This window comes from Leuresthes tenuis, unplaced genomic scaffold (genome assembly GCF_036924035.1).
Source record: "Leuresthes tenuis unplaced genomic scaffold, fLeuTen1.0.hap1 SCAF_8, whole genome shotgun sequence".
NCBI lineage: Eukaryota > Metazoa > Chordata > Actinopteri > Atheriniformes > Atherinopsidae > Leuresthes > Leuresthes tenuis.
In genome coordinates this window covers 21,959,398-21,975,865 of record NW_027325362.1, presented here as the reverse complement: position 1 = coordinate 21,975,865, position 16,468 = coordinate 21,959,398, and the positions used below count along the sequence as shown (strand labels likewise).

General features: G+C 41.2%; 1 protein-coding gene across 1 annotated transcript in view; it reads right to left on the bottom strand.

Annotated features, from left to right (window-relative positions):
* The window catches only part of opn3 (opsin 3), a 200,632-nt gene that overhangs the window by 61,900 nt on the left and 122,264 nt on the right, over positions 1-16,468 (bottom strand). The gene's annotated exons all lie outside the window — the stretch shown is intronic.

Sequence of the window (16,468 nt, the reverse complement as noted above, 5' to 3'; positions counted from 1 at the left end):
TTGACATCTTCACTCTTCAACACAGTCTGAATCCTCTTTTCTTGTCATCTCTTTAATTAGTCTTCAGGAATAGTTCTCCAGGCTTCTCAAAAGAAATTCCAAAGCTGTTTTTTGGATGTTGGCTGCCTTTTGTGCTGTTCTTTATCAGGATGATCCCACACTGCTTTAATACTGTTGATGTCTGGGCTCTGGGGAGGATTCATCCCTCCGGCAGACTTGTTGCTGCTAATTTTGGACTCCAGCTCCTTTAAAATGGCACAGCTCAGCCTTTTCTCCTTCAAACTGTACTCGACTCCTTTTTCATACCACTTGCCACATATTAAAGGGAAAACGTACTCTCAATTACAGCTTAAACAAACATATTTGCACACTGAATATATGAAAAGGTTTAAAAACATGTTTTTTGTCATAAATGACCCAAATGTTTGTACAGCTAAAGCTAAAACAAATGGTTGCTTAAGCACTCACTTAAAAAAAAATTGCAATTGTTCTGATAATCATATCGTTGGGAGTCAATTTCCTTTTTTTTTTTTTTTTTATAATTAACTACACGTATGGATGTCATCTCAAATCACGTTTGGTTTTTGCTGAGAGCCGGAACACCCATCTGTACCGTTCTTTGTTGCAGTGGAGGTGAAGAGGCCTCTGGGTGAAGGCACTTGGTTGTCTGGTCATTGTTTCATAGAGAATGTGCCGTGTTGTCCATTATGCTCAGCAACTTGCATCATTGTTCTTGCACAATCGGTTCTAGGGGCTCCTGTACAGTTTCCAGCACAAGTCTCGTTCATCAGTTGGTTCACTTTCTCTGGGTTATTGGCCCTGTTGCTACTATCCCAACAGATGGCTGCAGAGAGAATTCATTCATTAGAGTCACAGATCAACCAAGCATGCATATTTCCGGAAGGTGGAAGGAAGCCAGAGCACCCTGAGAGAACTGCATTACAGAAAAAGATATGCAGCACCCTGTTGCAAACATTAAATAAGCTTCCTCAAGAAGTAGATTCTGACCTTTCCCTTTTTTCGGCTTGAGTGTTGCATTTCCTCTCCAATCTGCCGTCCGTCCAATCTTTTTGCCTTCAAGATCAACTGATGCTCAGCATACTACACCCCACTACTGCAGAGTCTTCTGTGCAGAGGACAGGATTCAGTTGTACTGGAAGTCTGACGTGTACAAAGTGAAGAGATGCGGTAAGAGTACAGTCCGCTATGGTGCTCTGGTGCTACTAATCTCTGACATACAACCCTTCATGCTTACAAACTTAGATCTGTGGTCAATAATCCAGGCAGATGTGGATTTCTGGAGCCATAGCACTGATGACTGATGTTACTCGTGTCTTGTTGCACGTAGAAATACATCTTATGGAACATGTTTTACAAGGTTAAACACTCGATTTCTATTAGTGAGGGATGTCACGGTGCACCTCCCCCTAACAGTTCACAGGCCATAACTGTCATGTATCTCATGTCTCTCTCCACCATTTATGGTGTAAAATCCAAAATTCTTCCAAACAAACCTTCTCAGGGTAGCTCTATCTGCTAGTTTCCCCCATTTTTCTGGCAACTCTGCAAACATTGGCTTACTTTGCTGAGAGGTTATCAGGGTAGTCAGCTTGATACATCATGGATCTGACGGTATAAAATGTTTTAGATTTTAGCTCTTGTGTGTATTTTATTATAGTCAACAGTGAGTCCCAGACAATTAGTTTTTTGGGATGGACAGGTATGTGACAGGAAAACACTGAAGTTTTGTGTCTGAGTTGTATGTAATGTGTTTGTCCGTTATCAAAATTCTAATAATTTTTACATATGATTATATTTCATTTTATTTAATCTAAACTGATGCTATAATTACTATGCGGTTAATCAAGTTTGCTTGTGGCTAACGGAAATTGCTCAAATTAGCCTGGCTAGTTCCTCGGTTGTCAGGGAAACCATAATGCGCTTTCAGGCTCCCGCAGAATTCTCTATTTTCTGAATTTATACCTGAACTTCAGGTGGATATCTAAAGACACAAACTGCTGAAGAAAATATGGCGGCAGTAGCGAACTAGCACTAGCTGGTCGGAGGCCTGCCACGCCAGGATGGTTGGCAAAATAAGTTTTAGTTTTTTCCTTTACCTAAATTATTTATTTATTCCAAATGAGTTTCTACTACAAACATGTGAGTAGATTGCTGAATTGTCACAAAACAGAATTTATCACTAGAATGAAAACAGTTTAATTACACGTATGGGTGTCACACAGACAAGGGGGATGCTGGGAGAGCAAACCAGCCAGACCTGTTTTTTTAAAACAGGTTTGATACTCCAGCTCCCACAGCCAGCGACTGCCCACTTCACACCCCCATCATGTCCATCATCACCTCAGACGGCAGACCACCCGCCACAACCACGAACAGTTCAACCCCCACCCCCCCCCACCATGGACATTTCAACCCCCCTCCCCTTCACCATAACCAAGGAGAAGGTGAGATGATGAGGCTGTGCCCAGGGAAAGCAGCAGGCCTGGACAGAGTGTGTCCAAGGATGCTCAAGGCCTGTTCTGCTGAACTGGGGGAGCCGCTTTAGCATGTGTTCAACCTGAGCCTGCAGCTGGGGAGGGTCCCCGTGCTCTGGAAGACATGTCTCATCCCTGTTCTGAAGATAAAACACCCCAGGGAGCCGGGTGACTTCAGACCAGTGGCACTAACATCACACATCATGAAGACTTTCGAACGGCTGCTGCGCCATCTCCTCAGACCCTTAGCTCCACCACGCACAGGATCCACTGCAGTTTGCATACCAGGAGAAGGTGGGCGTGGAGGATGTCATCCTCTATCTGCTACACAGGGCTTACTCTCATCTGGACAGGGAGAGTGGTGCTGTGACAATCATGTTCTTTGATTTCTCCAGTGCCTTCAACACCATCCAGCCCCCCCTGCTGAGAGACAAGCTGACAGAAATGGGGGTGGACTCACTTCTGGTGAGATGGATTACAGACTACCTCACAGAGAGACCACAGTATGTTAGACTGAAGCAGCACCGGAGCACCACAGGGAACTGTGCTCTCTCCTGTCCTCTTCACCTTGTGCACATCTTATAAGCAGGCCAATTCATATTTTGTCCCCTACAGAATGTTTCCATCATTATTTTATGCAACTCATTATACTTTTAATATTACTTTCTGGTCTTTTTATTTTTATTTTTTTCTGTCCAAGTCCATGGTCTGGTCTGTCAGTGAGTAAACTGATTTGTTTGACTTATTTTTTTTTATTTAAGAAAGTGAACATTCTCTTCTTGTTTTTATACATACTTCTTGTTATGCCTTTCCTTCGTCTTGATTAATTTTTTATTGGCCCCCATCCCGAGTGTTATTTTGTTTGCCCTCATTTAAGGAATAAAATAATAAAACATGGTTGTTTTTGTTCATCATTCAGTCGCCATGTTTGTGCTTGCAGGGGGTGTTTGTGGTGAACTACTAGAGGACAGTTGCATCTACACTTCAGGTGATCCACTACCCCTGTAGAAAATTAATGTACTGTTTGTTATTATAGGAAAAGCAAGGAAAATCTTCTCCTTTGGAGGGCATCCTCCAGCTGAGGGAGTCCTTGAGCTGAACAGGATCATTGATTAAGATTTTCAGTTTCTTTGGCTAAGGGTCATTATGTTGTAGACATTTTTGCACTTTTTGATGAGAAGGAAGAATGATGTTTGTGGGAATCAGGGTGACGAGGAGACCGTAGATCTGACTGTTCAGAAAGTAGTGGGTTTGTGGATTGGAACACTGATGACTTGGGGAATAAGCTTATTCTCTGAGGAAGATGGTGGAGAGGAGGATGAAAATCCACACCTTCAGCTTCTGGGCCTATGGAGAGGTGAAAGAGCTAAAAATACGACCTTTGAACACTAAGCAGACCCTACAGCAGGAGACTGTGTCCGTGCCGAAGTCAGCTACTGATCTGACCAATAATAAGCCAGCATTGGTAACCAGCACTGGTAACCGAGTGGCTGGTGGTGGCAAATGAGGAGACGACTACTTATTTGACCCGAATGGTAACTGATGCATCTAACACAGCTGCCCACTGGATCATCTACTGTCTCAGCAGGGCATTAGCATGGAGAGGCTAACAACTAGCATCTCTAAGCTGGTGACACTCTGGATTGGATACTCCCTTGGCTGAGCATTAACACTGAGTGGCTGGAAATCATCATACAGAAGTTGACAACATACTACATCATCTGCTACTTTTACTCTTACTAGCATGCCAAAGCTAACTGCATTAGCTGCTGAGTTGGCACATCTTCTTTTCAATTTAGCATCAGGAACGCTTCTGCCATCTAGTGTTGACTTGGCTGTTATTGCAGTCTGTGGCTCTGAGGTCTCTCTCATGAAATCATGTTTGGGGTCTGTGGGACTTCCTGGTCACATAAATGGGTATAACTATAAAATTATACTATATGCTTTCACTTAGTGTTGAGAGTCTCTTGTATAGAGTAAGAGCAGAGTTGTGAATGACTTACCCTGGATTTAGAATTCTATTAATTTGTAGCCAAGTCCACATAGCATCTAATAAAACTGTCTTGAAAATGGTTTAACAGCTGATCATTCTTGCACCATATTGATCAGGAGTGCATTTGATCACTTTTGAGCTACAGATTTGTGTAAATGTCAATAGGTGTCACCGTAAACACAGTAAGGTTGTCAAAGCTGTCAGCCACCAACTCCTGGAGCATCTTTGCAGATATTTTACCTAAGCAGAACTGAAAACGAATGCTAAAAACATCCAGTTAATTTAAACTAGGCTCAATTATAAAGACTTCAGGCTAAAATCTTACTTTGACATTTGTGAAAGAGGGCATTTATTTGCAAAAGCTACCAAACCTACAGTTCTTTAGTAACACAACGTGGGCCATATTTGGATGTAGTTTGAAATCTACTGAGAAGAAGAACTAATGTTGTGACCAAATATCAGTTGTTTCAACCTGTGCTTAAAAGATGCATTCAACATTTTTCATTCACATAAAATACCCAAGAGGTGCACAACACTGTGAAATGACTTAGTGATATGATTTTAGCTTATTTTACCATGAGGTTCTCTTGGCATGAAATGTCTTTTGCAAGAGAGACATGCACAATATATCTGCCACTTAGTAGAAAAGAAGACAAGGTAACTCAGCAGTTTATACAGTTAGCTTCAGCATGCTAATATATAAGGCAGCAAATAAGAGCCTCAGCATGATGGTTCCCAGGCTAGAAATACTAATGGAAAGGCTCTCAGTCCTAATACCCAGCCAAGGGAGTATGTAATCTAGTGAGTTACCTGTTTAGAGATGCTAGTTGTTAGCCTCTCCATGCTAACGCAAAAATTGGACAAAAAATGAGCAAATGAGTAGTTGTCTTTCTTATTTGCTAACGCCAACCACTTAGTTACCGGTGCTGGCATATCAGTAGCTGGCATCAGAAGGGTTACAACATTCTGCTACAGGTATATAGCCTCTACTGAAGGCTTAATAGTCTTATATTTCGCTCTAGCACCCCCAGATGGAGGAGCAGGGAGGAAAGTGACGAGGAGCAAACTGCTGCAGAGAGGCCGAGAAGGAGCTGTTTTCTCAAGACGACTCCCTCAACCTCTGACCACAGCGTCTTCTTTAAGAATGGCAGTGGGGAGTCTGATCCCAATGGAAGCAGAGGGAATTTTAGGGCATATGTCTGAGAGACAGGAAACTCTGAAAACTTGACTTGTTCAGCATGTGTGTTCAGCTCCTTCTCAAAGAGAAGCAGCGGGAGCTGCTACTACTACTCAGACTGCAGCGTGACAAGGCCATGATTGGACAGCTGCAGCGACTTGGAATAAATTTGTCTGCCCCCGAACACTGCAGCACTGACCATCTCTAAGTAGTCCAATTTGGAAATGATTTGTATATTTATTTGTTTGTTTGTCAGTGTTGTGGCTTGCCTCTGAATATGGCTGGTTGGTGATGCCTTAGGAAGCATCTTTCACCAGGGCCTTTGTTTATACAGTTGGTTTTTAAACTTTTTAGAGGTCGCCGCTGAGTCTAAGACTGATAATGACTTGGGTCATTGTCCAGCTGTAATAAAATCTTTGAGAGCAATCCTTGCTGTGTCTTGCAGGGCTAGGAAAGGCTGAGGTAACGACTTGCACCACACAAGTAATGACTTTCTAAGCTGGACACAATGACAAGTGACCCCTTACCTTAGTGTAGCGGCACAGCAGCACCACAGGGAACTGTACCCTCGGTCTCTCTTCACTCTGTACACCTCAGACTTCCAGTGCAACCCAGAGTATCTCCAGAAATACTCACATGTCTGCACAGGGAGCTGGTCGATCACTTTGTGGCACGGCGTTTGCTGCAATTGCCTAAACTTGAACACAAATGAAAAGAGATGATTATGGATTTTATTATTTTGTTTCTGAGTGCTCGCACTTTTTTTTTGCCCTGACTTCACTTTTGATGAGGTCATCATGACTGAAATGAGAGATAATCATTTCTATCTTTAACTTTCTCAACTGCCCTGACCACAGAGAGTCTGCTGCATCCATTCTGTTCCTGAGTGTTCGGGACTGTCGAACTTTCTTATTTAGGTTATAGACACGTCTGCCTCCTGAACTGGTATTACAATGCTTTTAAAGACACAGTATAAGCACTTAGTTGTTCTATTTCCAAAATTAATCTCAACTCAAAGGACTGGTCCCTCTAATGGTGTTCAAATTTGAAACAAACTGTCTCAGAAGTTGGCTGATTTCATCATAGCACATGGTTTGCTCATCAGAGACTAAAACTAAAGAATTACTAGATGTTATGCATTGGTTAATGTTTGTGACACATTTAAAGCAAATGCACTTTTTGCCAGAGGATTTAGAGAACAAGATATCTTCCCCAATCCAGTGAATCAGGACAGAATGAGGGCTACAGGAGTTGGATCAGAGGGAAGTGGTTCTGGATGCGTTAGGGGAGTGTTGTAACTGTGGAGGTGAACATATTGTGGCACACTGGGCAGTGAAACGTGGAATAGAGGTTCTAAAAGTAAAGAAGAAGGTGCCATATCTGATGAACATTAAGAGAGTGGGACAGTAAGGAGAGGATGCTGAACAAAGTCAGAGAAAATGATCCATAACAATGACTGAACAGAAGGCCGACAAAACAAGGATGTTGACAGACGAAGAAAAATTATTCCTGGCATCTGATGTCGAAGGGTAAAGTGGAGGTTTGGACAGGCAAGAAGAACTTTGTGATGATAAATTATTATAGGCCACGTAAAAGATTACAGGTTAGAATAGGGGGGCAGTCAAGGTAAAAGTAATGTGGGGACTTTAATGTGCATAACTCACTATGGGGCAGCAAAAACCTCAACATTATTGGACATGTTGGAGAGAATATGCTGCATGAGAAAGGCCTGGTGTGTATTAATGACTGTAGGAATTGCTACAGGGAAACAATCAGTACTGGAACTTACTGTAGCATCAGACCGGACTGCCCTGTTAAGTGACTGGATAGAAACTTCAGGAAGTGATCACTATTCAATATTCTGCAAAACAGATATAAAGATATTACTGCACTTAAGTCATAATATGACATTTATGAAACTTGAAAACAAAATAAAACAAGGAATAAGGAATGCCGCCTTATTGACAGTTCCAAAGAGTAAAGGAAAAGCAGTAAAAGAAAAGAGTCCCATGGTTGCAGTTAATGTGTAAAGAGGCAGAGAAAAGCAGAAACAAAGCTTTTCAAGTGCTGTAAAGCAGTGTTTCCTGCATGTTTACCATGCTTCCCTGTTCCGGCACCCCTGATTCAAATGAATGTGTCATCACCAGCCTTCTGTAGAGCTTAAAGAGCAGAACAGCTGACCCATTTATTTGAACCAGGCGTGTTGGAGCAAGGACACATGGAAAACATGCCGAGTTGTGTGCCCTGAGAACCAGCGTTGGGAAACACTGTTGTAAAGAACTCAGTTATCAGAAACTGATCAATCATAAAAACGCACAAGAAGGATGAAAAAGAACTATAAGGCAAGCAAAAATTTTAATTGTCACTGGACTGTACTTGTACAGTGCTTTTCTAGTCTAACTGACCGCTCAAAGCGCTTCAACACCACATGCCACAATCACACGTGTAGAAAGCACGTCTTAGTCTATGCCTAACTACGTGTTTTCTATTCATTCATACACCTGTGGATACATCAGCAGGCAATGTGGGGTTGAGTGTCTTGTCCAAGGACACTTCAACACATGGAAGCCAGAGCTGACCCACTGACCTTCTGATTGGTGGGTGACTGCTCTTCCTCCTGAGCTACAACTACCCGCCTCGGTAGGGAATGGGACTCCAATACGGGTAGTTTTTTTTGGGGGGGGGGTGATGAAGAAGATGAAAGGAGACAGGACGGAGGGGGGGTCAGCCAGTTTTAAAGAGCTAAAATGACATTGCGATGACAAATACTGAAAAAGCAGAGATAATGGCCAAGTCAATTTCTCTGGTGGACAGAGCTGTTTTGATGTTGTAAAATGTCATTATAGGACGGTTAATCAAGGTATTTCTGATGATAATGTATGGCAGGGGGACAGTTGCCAGAGAGCTGGAGGGAAGCATTGATTATTCCCATTAAAATAAAAAATGACAAAACAGGGAAATACCCAAGTAATCCAGCAAATTATAGGACCATTGTCTGAACATTTCGTGTCTATAAGGTAATGAAAATGGTGATTTATAGATTAATTATAGAGGAATAAAGGCATAACGGTGGTGCATTATAATGGGTTGAGCAGTAAACGTAGAAAGTATAAGAAAAGCACAAATCAGAAAAGTCTATGATATACTTTTAATAAAGTTAGATAATAATAAACATACTAAACATAAAATGGGCATCAAACAAAAAGTATTTAACTGGATAATCTAGTGTTGTTTTTTCCTATTGATAAATTAGATTTTTCTGATGGGATTATCCAGGAAATAATTGGCGAATCGGTCGAGCTGAAAAACGAGGACCGGAATGAGGATGGAAATTCTGGAGGGGTTGGAGTCTAACCCAGCTGCCATTGGGTGAGAGGCGGGGTATGCCCTGGACAGGCCGCCAGTCCGTCACAGGACCACCACAGAGACAAACAGGTCAATTTAGAATCATACAGTCGCAGCGGTTTTTATCTTTAGAATTTCCTCTAGAAATATTCCAGATTAGCCTGAAAGCACCAGAGCAATAAAGTGGCACTAACGGTGGATACATGAAAAGCCCAAAACTATAAAAGTAGTACACCCCCATCTAAACAAGGAAAACCAGGATGAGGTGAAAGCATTCCTTGCATCTGCGCTCATTGTTTCTGTCAGAGTTGCAGACTGCGTGTTGCAGGTGTGGCGGAGCAGGTCATGGAGAGTGTCAGGCGGAGTCTGTGAAGCTCCTGCAGCACACCTGTTGCTCATCTCCCATCATCAGTCACTGGCTCTATAAGGACTGCCTGGCATCACAGAGGATGCCAGATTGTCTTACTACCTTTGTTGTAAAGCTGGTTCCTGGTTAATTTGCATAACAAAGCTATTCCTTGCCACTTACTTTTGCCTTCTCTTCCTGTTACTCCCTGTTGAGATCTTCGTTCCTGGAATCCTACTGAATTATTACTCCTTCAATGATTCACCAGTCTACGCCGGATCTGCTACCTGCTCGCCCTGCCTGCGCCTCAGAACAGCTTCACAAACATCTGTAATTTCCTGGTACCCCTCCTGTGTCACACCCCTCCTGTAAATAAGTAAGCATCTCTGTCTGCTTCACATTACGGATTCTCCTTGGACTCAACTAACCAACACTCTCGTTATAGTGACCCACCGAACCAGAACCTCCTGTAAACTTCCTTACCATCTAATCCAGTGTTTCTCAATTCTGGTCCTTATGACCCACTGCCCTGCATGTTTTCAATGTTTCCCTCCTCCACCACACCGGATTCAAATGAATGGCTCTTTATCAGGCCACTGCAGAGCTTGATGACGAGCTGATCATTTGAATCCGGTGTGGAGGAGGAGGGAAACATCAAAAACATGCAGGGCAGTGGGTCACGAGGACCAGAATTGAGAAACACTGATCTAACACTAATCATTGGGGGGGGGGACTATTCTGTCTTACTCAATTGGCTCTTGGGTTCAACCTTATTTGTGTGCGTGGCTACCAGCAGCCATTTGAATTTGCCTTCATTTGAATTTATTTCAGTAGTAGGCCCTATCTGTTCAGTGTATCAGTCCCCTTTGTGCGATCAACCACAGTGAATGGGTGGTAGTTACGCTCTCTGTGATCCTTTGTGTGGTTGACTTTGCTTTTTGATCTTTTGTTTCCTATTTTTAGCTTTTACAGTTGACACCTTCTACAATATTGAATTCATGTGAAATTTGACTATCGCCTACAGTTCATGTGGGGTGACGAGGTGTTCTACTGTCTGCACACCAATTCTTTCTTTCAGTATCTTTGACTTTCCATCTTGTTTTTTTGCATGTGCTGTTGAATTGTCTTTGCTCCCTCAGACACTGGACAGAGTAACATAAAATGCCATCCATCTACTTTAATGCTCCTTTTGCATTTCCTATCTGGTTTTCAGAAGGCACCATCCTTTATATTTCCACTTGAAAATCAAGTGATAAATATATAGTCAAGTGCACAAAGGAGAGGTTGTACACACAAGGGTTTTCTTGGCTTTGAGGTTAAGAAAGACTGGGAGGCGAGATGCTAAATATTTATTCTGTTCTGGATCACATGCTCTTCTCTTTTTACATTGACAATATCTTTAGGCATTAATACACAAACCTCTCCTCTCTTATGTAAAGCTCACATGAATATGTCTTCCCTTTTAAGCTTTTGTTTGTTCGCCTTCAGGTCTGGAACTGTTATTCTTTAAAGGAAACCCCAGGGGTTCTGAAGTCACTCCAATCCAACAGAGTTCCTGTTATAAAAACAATGTGTTCGAGCTTGACGGAACACCTTTAAGTAAACCTCTGATGCTTTCATGATTTCACCACATCATGATGTGTCAGGGCTGCACGAGTAGCGTTTCCTGCCTGGGGTCGCACACTGACGAAGGCTTCCTGTGGAGGAGGAAGCAGACTGAAGCTGGTGAAGAGTCTTCTCGCTCTTCATGATTCCCTACTCCAGTCTGTGCACGTACTGTAAGTCTGCCAAACCAGTAGGTGGGCTAAGATTGAAGTCATCCAGCAAGTTTTTCCACTCTGCTTTATCTTATTTCTGCTCCATATCCTGCTGTGGTCCGGATGTAGAGTTGCAAATGACATGTCTTTTGTTTGTCCTCTGTGGTCAAGGTGAAGCGATGAGAACCACAGTGGAGTTGGAAGTCAGCCCAGACAGCACATGTTAAGTCTCTTCTTGTTATCGGATCATAATCGCAATACTATGTTAACATTTGAGAATGACCTGATGAAGTTCAGAGGTAAGGCAGTGATAGAAATAAGTTGAACAGTTGCAGTGCGTAAACTGAAAGAAGCAGAGCAAGATTTAACACATTGTATGACACACATGGGAGATGCTCCATGTATCTGACTTATGTCGGTGTTAGTTGTCAGTCCACAGTACAGCAGGCAGATGTAGCGTGGACTAGAAGAAAGAAAGGCTGTAAGCATGTTACTATTATTTAACTTACCAGTCAAATAAGTAGGACAAAAAAAAAAATTTCAGGCATTTATCTGCGATAGCTTCAAGGTATTAAAGTATTACTGGTAACTTTAACGCTGTATTGCACACTGCATGTAGGCAGGTGCCAAAGATGGACAGAATTCAAGCAAGTATGAGCAGAACCAACATGAAGTCAGCTCAGTACCTAACAGACGAAATGCAATTTTATTGCAAATGCATAAGGTTCAAAATGGAGAATTGCCACAGCAAAGGCACAGAAGGTTTGAGATGGTAACATTTTTGATTGCCTGTTGTTTTGAATAAGCCATGATGCAAATTAAATCCTAACCATGTGTTGTTTCTTATCTCAAGTGCTTTTCATGTTCTTATTTATGTCCAAACCGGTTCAGGCTTAGCAGAGGACGACGGGTAAACATGAGAATTGTGTTGTTAAGGGAGTCCTTTTCAAATCCAGGGGGCCCAAAATAAAGTACCAGGGTTGTGGGGTTTTTGTGTGTTTTTGGGTTGCTGGTAACTTAAGACACCCAAACATATGCTATCAAGCACAAAAAAGCGCTATTTTTCCATAATGTACCCTTTAATGTACTTTTAACAGACAACTCCCAAACACGATCAACTATTAGAGCCAGTACATCATGAAGCCAAGTGCCAATAACAAATCTGTTTTCTGATGAATTGCCTCGGGTGGTCAATCCATTATGTCCTTGTTAATGTATCACTCTGTTCTCTATGAGCGGCAGAAGGAAATAACAAGTCTCGTGGGCATTCCCACATTAAAGTGGACGTCACTCCAACAAAGCGCTAGGAAGGGGATGTTGGATTAAGTGGTTACTCACAACACTTTTACTCATACGTTCGTGGCAAGTTCAAGACCAACATGTGGCAATGGCCTTTTTCACTTTAGTTTGTTTCAATAACACTATTAAAACAAAGACTAAAATGCAACCATCACCCTCATGGATGCAACTTTTGTCGTTGCCTTGGTAATGTGAACACAACACCTTATGATGAAACTTTGGAAGTTCTTGGTTGAAAGATATCCAATAACTTGGTTAGAGCTAAAGTTTAGAGCTACTCAATTGGGGCAAAATTGCAACTATCCCTTCATGGATGTCATTTTCACATTTCACACGCAGTTGTTTTCATGCTCACTCGAGGCTGGATACTCTACAAATAGAATTACTATCCATGTCAGCCCCATGGAGCGCTTTTTGGGTGTTGGATAGTCAAACTTTAAAAATTTACTTTGACCATTTAGATGAAATTGTTGCTTTTTAGCATTTGAACAAATCTTGTATTTACTGCAGCTTACCAGTGAACCAGATATTTTGGATAATCTGTAGCTATTGTTTTTATATTTGTCTGCTGTTGCTTTTTCTTCATGTTTGCTTTTTAAATGCATTTTCTGCACTTTTTCTTTCTTTTATCTTTTGTTTTTAAAGATCTATCGTTCCTTTAATGTATTTCTCTTGTAAAGCACATTGAATTGCCTTGTGTATGAATGGTGCTATATAAATAAAATTGCCTTGCCTATAGCTGGAAATTGACATTCATCAAACCAATGATTTCAACGAGGTTCAGCCATATAAGGTTACTTGCTTAAACACACCTATGACTTTGACCTGTTGGTGACACTAGAAGGACTGAGCTGTAGCTATGAATTTAGGTGTAAATGTGACTTTCTAACATCAGACTTTTTTTCATACATACATGAATTTCCCTTTTTTTGGTGTAAAGTGAATAAACAAAATATCATCAGGTTTGATTAAATGAAAACATACATAAAAGTTACATGTAACCTATCGATCTGATCTACTTAAGATCACCTTTAAAGCTTTTTTTTTTTTAGTGAATAGTTCTGGAGAATGTGGCAGGGGAGGAATAAGATAAAGATTTACAAGAAAAGATAGCAAGACAGGATACTAAGCTATCCTACACAGCTTCGTTGTTGATGAAAAAAGAAGTAACTATGGGCTTAGAATTCCCTCCCACAGAGAGGCATAGGTTGGATTCAGTGCGTGCAACCCCTGCAACTTAAATTCCAAGAAGTTGTCTGACTTGTCACGATGTTCCTCAAAAGCCAAGGAAGAATTTCTGCCTCAGGGCATAAAATGTACACTGCTATCATTCACGTTGCCTGGGCTGAAACACACGTTCACTTAGAAAAGTAATTGTGAAGATGACTTAGATAAAATTATTTGTGTCACTTCCGCTGAAACCAATAATGCGCATGTGTTCACGATCATTTACTGTGCCACAACTGCGGTAATGCTGAAACAGTCACAAGTTGTTGGTGGAAGTGTTTGTTGTCATGAAACTATTTCAAGGAAGGCAGAATTGTGCAATTATTAGTTAACTGTTCAGTACAGGTGGGTGGACTCCCAATTAAATGCACTAAACAACACAACCAGCACAAATATTTCTGAAAATGTATCTTATGTTGTGGCAGTCAGGTTGGTTATGGGGGAGTCCTTCCTGTGATGTCAAGCTCTGGCAAACCGCTATGTTCCCTCCACCGGGTTCACCACATTATTTGGCAAAAATGCCCAACAAAGAGAGCAATCAGAGTCAACAGTGCTCTCACATTCCAGAGAATAAGACCCCTCTGAGCTTCGTTTGCTTTGGTCTGAGATGCTGGTGCTCTGTAAGTCTTTGTTACTTTACAATAGCAGTCTCCAGTTGGTTGAAATGCTGCATCTTTGGCATTGTTGCTACTCTAGTTAACAGGAATAACTGAGTAACTCTGGCAACAGGGGGATGGTCCTAACGCTATTGGAAAGTAAGAGGGCAATGACTACTAAGAGTCATGTTAGAAAAAGTGTTATTGTGAAACAATGAAGCAACAGCAAACCTTTACAAACTGCTCTTTTGTTAGAATGTTGGGTTCAATATCAAACATTTTATGAGTGGGGTCTAATTCCATATCTCAGAGCCAGGACAGCAGTCTATATAAGCTATATATATATATATATTCTTTATATAAGCAAGCTATATAAAGAACTTATGAAATGTCCAGCACATTGTGTTAAATACTGATGGGTTGTTAAGTCTTAAAGGAAGCGAGGCTTTGCTTCAGTTGTGTAGTCATGTACTTACTTGCTGATCCTGAAGCCATTCATTCAAGTTAAACTGATTATCTGCAGATAAACTCAACTGTCTCAGGGTTAAACAAGTTGAAGCTCTATTTCTGTTTAATGGGCATTCATATGAACCATATAGATGTCGTCTGGCAGTCTGCATAACAAAAATACTGGTTCCATTGAATCAAGATTCAAACATGACAGTTTTAAGATTTTGTTGCACTTTACAATAGTTCACAGTTGGAACCGGGGTTTCTATATATGTATGGATGATGTACTGCATCAAAAGTTCAGGATAAACTCCCCACTCTTGTATTGAGTCCAGATCATGTATTTGCCACTGTGCTCAGTAGACAGATGGTACAAATGTAAGCCAGCATGATTACCGTATGCCACTGAGATCTCAGCAGTACATTAAAAGATGGCGCTTAATATGTCACACAACACATTCAGTCACCGGCTGTCTTTTAACTTGCAATCGATCTATTAGGATGCATTTCCCATAACATGTTGCATGAAACAGACATCTCTTTGTTTCATCTCTCTTCCAATCTCACCGCAGTTATTTATGCAGAAGATCAGCCTCAGGCACCGCTGACGACTTCCTAAGTACAGGCTGTTGAGCCAAAATGACACTCATCATACCATTGGCACAAAGTTTGATCCTGAAGGCTTGCCTATTCTTTTAGCCTGTTTAATTACGATTATTATTATTATCATTATTATTATTACTATTATTATTTCCAATTGTTTCTGTGTTCTGCATTCCTACTAAATGGTCTCAGTGGGTTTAAAGAATTGAGAATTTGCAACATTGTGAAACACACAACGCGGACAACCAGCCATAACGATATAATTGGAGCATATAAATGTGTTACTTCTTCCTCTGCATTATCACCAACTGCACCTGATCTCTGCTTCTCTCACTTTCAGCAGTACTGAGAAAAATGACGGTACTGAGAAGAGGACTATAGTTCAGGTCTAATGTTCAGGTCGCCACATGACACTCTCTTTAAACTATTTCTTTCTTGTCAAAAATGCGTTCACTAATTTTTGTTTTTGCATAGAACCACAAAATGGGTGGACAAAACCAATGGTTCGGGTAACTAATTCCCATTATCGCTGTTAGTTTTCCGTCAGTAGGTAGTAATATGTCACTACTAGGAGCTTATTTTGGACATTGCATAACAATGTTTCGTAATCAAAATTCTCAATACAGACAGGATGTTCACAGTCTGATAAAAATAATTTCTAATCCTTCGCAGCAGCTCTGCACACTGATATTGTCCACGATACAAAGATTTAACATAATCACATGTCAAAAGCTGCCCTCTTCGTGCATGCTGTGCTTAGTCTTCTATGACAAGTTCAGACTCTCCTGTCCTCTATAGTATGTGGGTGTTTTATTATCTTTTGTATGACTAAAAATACTCTTTTTTTTGGACTGCTTACTAGACCTTAATCTGCCGTTTTTCAAGGGCTCGGATGAAGAACACTGGTTTATATGACAACACTTCAAGGCATTTGCAGTGATACATTAATCCTTTCCTTTGCATTGAGGAAATTCAGAATTATATTCCTACAAGTAACAGAGGTCACGCTACACTTGTAATAGTAAGTTGTCACATTTACGGGAAAAAAATGTTGTGACTCTGGGTGATTTTGGGATATCTCTGACAGCGAAATAAAGGATGTATGATATGAAAGCCCCCAACTATGAGAGACTGAAGATAGCATTAGACTGGGGAGAGAAAGGTCACTCAAAAAGTCTAA